Raw genomic sequence first — 6,070 nt, 5'->3', positions numbered from 1 at the left:
TGAATGGCACTTAGTCAAACACACTAGGGGTGGTGACCTGTTGTTAGGCGGTATTCACCATTAGCATTAACTTCTTATGAGTCACGTGCAAGTGGGAGATTGTTGGAATACCGTATGCCCGAGACACATAATTAGGTTAATGTGGCTAGCCGTGTTTGATCCAAGTCGGGTCATACCCAATAACGAGTTAGACACACACCAATTATGTATTTGTTAAGATAAGATCTATAAGACAAATACAGAACACGACACATTCAGAAAATCGGGTTTCTGAATATTTACTTGAAAGTGTTAAATAAATTAATTGGTTAATTTATTTATTCAAATAATTATTATTGGAATGATTATTTAACTATGTATTCTTTTATAAAATGGTTTATAAAAGATGGGGTGTTTATATATTTTATAAAGTATAAAATAAATAAAAAAAAAAAAAAATAATAAATACATATTGGGGCGGTTTTAGGGTGGGCCCCACACCCCATTGTCTTGGTCAAATCATGTCATGTATTTGGTATGGGATACATGATCAAATACCTAACACCATGGCTATTGTTTTATGCATGATGTTAAGAATATAATGATCAAGATACATTATTAGAAAAGGACTTTCAAGTAACCAAAAACACACAACTCTTTCTCTTTTCTTTCTTCTTGTTTACGGCCAAGGAAGAAAAGGAAGGCTCGGGTCTCGGTTTTTGGTGTTTAAGCTTCCTAACATAGCTCGGTGTGTGTTGGAGGCTCGGGGTATATTCCGTTTGAGGGTTTTCCTTTGAAAGTCTAACATTCACATCATCATCTTCTTCAACCATCTACTACAATCTTAAAGGGTTAAGAATGTAAGTGTTTATAGCTTTGATAGTTTAGCTTTTCCGTATCATTTGATCCTTGCTTCGGGTTTCTAATAAATAGATTATTGGTAATCTTAATACTTGAATGAACTAGGTTGTTCATGAACATATCTTATATAAACTTGTAAGATATACATATATAAACATATGGATAGATATGTTTAGTTTGTAAATATCACGCTTCCGCCTTTAGTATGACTAGTTAAATGGTTAACTATGTTTAAAATATCCATAGAAACCCAACATATTCATGGTCATATGCGAGTAATTAACACTGCTATGAATTACCTTTACAAACACATTTCCAATGCCACTTTTTCTTGCATGAGGGTCGCGATGAGACCATGTTACCCTTATCATTTTACCATAGAACAAGGTGTTGTTCTTGGACTCAATAGCATGGATGGCTGCACAAAGATGTAAAATTAAAACAAGTCAAATCTCAAAGTCAAATATATAGAGAGTATTAAGAGATTAGCTTTAGATAGGAAATAAAACGAAAGATAAAGTTTTCAATAATTTAAATACTTAACACCCCCAAACAATGCATTCCTTGCAACCATGATATTAAAAATATGAGTACATTATACTCGTTAGGATATATATATAGACGACTCAACGACATATATAAGGATTGCGATGCTCTTTATATAATACTCAACTTCAACACGATATGTCAAGGTGTTCGTTCACTCTCACAACACTCGTAACATGACCTAGTGTTGAAACTGAACATCGCGAGGATCAGAATCCTGTATATAGTATTTGTTCTTCCTTCCTTAAAAGTCTTTCTTTGAATTTCTTTCTAGTGGCTAACACCACCAAAAACTTTGCAGCTATATGCAAATCATCACATTAAATTCGATTTTGCGTGTGCACGCACCATTAAAAATCACGAAGATTTCCATAAAAAGTTAATTGAAAACATCAACACAAAAAAAAACACATTTGAAAACCATCAAACCATTACCATGAGCCCTAATCTCCATTTAACATCAACATTCTAAAATCATACAAACTTGTAACAAAATTATCAGATGCATAATTCACACACAAAATAAACTAAAAGTTTGAACTTTTAATAAGAGGAGCAACAAACATGTTAGGGTTTCCAATGCGTGTGCGCCATTAGAAATCACAACGATTTCCAAATAAACATAAGTAATCATAATATGATGATCCGTTATATATGCATATATCATTATAGATTGTATCAAACAAATAACATCAACACAAAAAGAAAATAAACACGATTGGAAACTATCAAACTATCACCATGAATTCGAACCCTAATCTCCATTTAACATATAGATCAACATTCTGAAATCATACCGACTTACAACAACATTATCAGATGCATAATTCACCAAAAAAAATAAAATGTTCATTCAAAAATTTTAACTCTTTTTTAAAAAAGTAACATATAAACATGTTAGGTTTTCCAATTGCATCGGATCATCCAAACGTTTTCCAATAATCTATTAGCATTCTATAACACAGAGCACGCGCTCAAAAACTAATACCGGCATACATTCAAAAAAATCACAATCAAATCGTACCAAAAAAAAATTGAATCAGATTCTCAAAAAATCACCCATCAAATCAAACCAAAACACTACAAAATCCGTCAAAAAACCCTAACCTCCATAGATCAACATTCTAAAATCATACAAATTATAACATTATCAGATGCATAATTCACAAAATAAATATATATTCATTAAAATTTTTTAACTTTTCTTAATAACATAAAAACATGTTAGGGTTTCCAATTGCACCAAATCATAAACCAAATCAAATCAACCCTAAAAACCACAAAATCCACCAAAATCAAGTGTCATATGCATAATTTGAATCATATTTTCATAGTTATATCAAATCAAACCAAACTACCACAAAATCCATCAAAACCCCTAATCTCCATTGATCAGCATTCTTAAATCATATATACAAACTTATAATTATAATTACATTATCAGAAGCATAATTCACAAAAAATATATATTAATTCAAATTATTAACTCTTTTTATAGCGTAAAAACATGTTAGGGTTTCCGATTGCACCAAATCATAATCCAAATCAAATGAACCCTAAAAACCACAAATTAAACCAAAATCAACATTGTAAGATGCATAATTTGAATCAAATTTCATAGTTATATCAAATCAAACCAACAACCACAAAATCCATCAAAAAACCCTAATCTCCATTGATCAACATTCTAAAATCATACACACTTATAACAACATTATCAGATGCATAATTCACAAATTTATATACATTCATCTAAAAAAATTAACTTTTTTAATAACAAAAGTAACAAACATGTTAGGTTATGTTTGGGTTTCAAATTGCATCAAATCATAATCCAAACGTTTCCGATCATCAATTAGCATTCTATAACTTACAAAACACATATAGTCAACATGCATTCAAAACATTCACGATCAAATCAACCTTAAAAACCACATAAACCAAATCAATAACAATTTTGACATACCAGCACAACAAAAACTCATACAATCGAATGAGAGAGCGCGTATATATACCGTCTTGAGGCGAAAGAAAGTTGACATAGCCGTAACAAAGCGATCGACTGGTAGCCGAGTCTCGACAAACCCAAACGGATGCAAGGGTCTTGTAGTCGGCGAAAACGGTGCTGAGTTGCAGATCGTCGATCAACGGATGCAAGTCACCCACGTACAATGACGCCGGTGGCTGCGTCATGGCCGACGATGGTGGTGCCGGTGGTGTTGCCATTGTTGAATATTGTTATTATTCCGGCAGTATAAATATAATATATATTTTTTTTCCGGTGAGAATGTTATATAGAGAAAGAGAGTTGGCGTTTGGATTGTTGGGGGTGAAGATATATAGGGAGAAAAAGTTTCTTTGGGAATGATATCTTAATATATTATATTTTGTTTTCTTTTGAAAGTAATATTATTATTATCATATGATATTATTTTTTATGCTTATGATTCAAGATTTTTGCATGAGATATTGGGTGGTTGGGTTGGAAGTAAAGTTTCACGCTCCACAAACCGGCGAGTGGCTAACACCTTCCTATGTATCGTTGGTTTCACACAGAGAACAAGATAAAAATAAAAAAATAAAAAAAAAACCCACCCAAAATCTTATCTTAATCTTAAATATATATAAACGAAATCTTTAAAAGCTTTCTAATATATATAAACGAAATCTTTAAAAGCTTTCTGGTTACCCCATACATCTTCTCAAGTCATCAGGTTGGTTTCTAATGTATTTGACTTGAATTTACGGGTATGGGTCTCACCAAACCCAGATAGCCAGTAATCTCACCAAGTAGATATATACTAAAAAAATTCTTATAAAATAGGAATATACTAAAAATTAATATCTAATTTTAAAAAAATACATATATTTTATAGTTAACAAACAATTTTATATTGAAAAAAAAAACGAGTCAAAGGTCTCACCAAATCCAGATAGCTTTTAATGAATACTAGTTTTATTTAAGTGAGTTTTAACTAAATTTTGTCCCAATAAAGCAAACTGTAAAAAAAAATGTCATTTTAAGTCTGGATGGTTATATTCGATCCATTTATCTAATTGTGTGAGGGAAATTGGACCTTAGAATTTTTTTAGGAGGATCTTTATAGTGCAAAGTATTTCAAATTATACCTATGTGAGGGAAAATAAACCTTGAATTTTTCTTTTTTTATTGAGGTGCCGTTTGTTTTTTAAAACAAAAACTGTCTGTAATCTGATTTCATCTGATTTCATGTCTGCAACTGAATATGTGGTCTGAAGGTCTGCAATCTGAAAATATAATACTGTTTGTTTTATAAACTGGGTATCGTCTGCATAAGCTGAAAATTAGTTACCTATCATACATATCACAGTAGATAGAAGTCATTTAACGTCTGTATACTAGTAAAATAGTTGGTGGTGGGCGGTGGGCGGTGGACGGTGATGGTGGCGGACGGTGGGTGGTGGTGGTGATGGACGGTGATGGTGGTGGGTGGTGGACGGTGTTGGTGGCGGATGGTAGGTGGTGGTGGTGGTGAGGAACGGTGGTGGTGGCGGACGGTGGGTGGTGGTAGTGGACGATGGTTGTGGCCGACGGGTGGGTGGTGGTGGTGGTGGGTGGTGGTGGTGGTGGTGGTGGGCGGTGGATGGTGGTGGTGGGTAGTGGATGGTGGGTGGTGGCGGTGATGGACGGTGGTGGTGGTGGTGATGGTGGCAAACGGTGGGTGGTGGTGGTGGACGGTGGTGGTGGGTGGTGGTGGTGGTGGCGGACAGTGGGTGGGTGGGTGGTGGTGGTGGTGGCGGCGCATGATGGGTGGTGGTGGTGTTGGACATTGGGTATTGATAGGATGTTAAGAAGTGTGAAGATTTGTGAAGAAGTCAAACAATAGCTTCTTTTTTAAGACCATAAAAGCTGTTTGCATATCTTATTTAAAAGAAAAAATAAACAATCTTCAGAAACTTATGTCTGCGCCCGCGCAGATATAAGCCTCATGCAATTGTTTTAAGCAAAAACAAACACCACCTAAGGTGCATGAGGTGAAGTCATGCCAAGTGAAACACGAAACAAGAGTTCTGACCAAACGACTGACAAAAGTATAAATAGAGAAAGTTATCGTTTAATCAAATAAGGTGTGTATACATCATTAACCATGCACCAATTTATCCGGGCAAAGCCTTAGTTTTGGAGCATGTTATTTGTTTAGCTCTTCCTTGTTACTGCTACAAAATATGGTGTCGAAAAGACTTTCTTTAACTCCGTTTAGTTACTAAAAATCGATCAAAGGTGGTCTACTTCAGCCAGAATCATATATAGGTGGTCAACTTGAGCCGATTTTGACTTAAAAAATAAATCATAATTCGTATTTCTATAATACTAAAGAACGAGTATCATTTTTCAAATTAATGATTAGTAATTTTTAGAATAATTTAGTATTTAAATATTAATAAACTTATAATATTTGGCACATAAATAATATCCAAAAATTAATTTTCTTTATATTTATCATGTTTAAGTACTTTCCGAATACTTCAAGTACGCTCAACTTCCCACTCGACTGCCCAGATCTCCTAGCGAGTTTTACGACCTTGCACTCATGTATGAAAGAAAGTACAGATTTCTGATCATGAGATGGAAAACGTGAATAATAGAAAGTTATTTTCTGAGATGGTATGATATGAAAACGGTCACTAAGTTTTAAATTTTGGT

The 6,070-nt window shown here is 33.8% G+C and overlaps 1 pseudogene; it reads right to left on the bottom strand.

Moving 5' to 3' along the window:
- Window positions 1–1,139: 1,139 nt before the first annotated feature.
- LOC143609490 (polyadenylate-binding protein 7 pseudogene) lies at window positions 1,140–3,612 on the bottom strand (annotated as a pseudogene).
- Between the last annotated feature and the right edge of the window lie 2,458 nt (window positions 3,613–6,070).

This window comes from Bidens hawaiensis, unplaced genomic scaffold, assembly GCF_021521415.1.
Source record: "Bidens hawaiensis isolate Kalapana, Puna unplaced genomic scaffold, B.hawaiensis_p1.1 tig00419696_1, whole genome shotgun sequence".
NCBI lineage: Eukaryota > Viridiplantae > Streptophyta > Magnoliopsida > Asterales > Asteraceae > Bidens > Bidens hawaiensis.
This window is presented reverse-complemented; position numbering and strand designations above follow the sequence as displayed.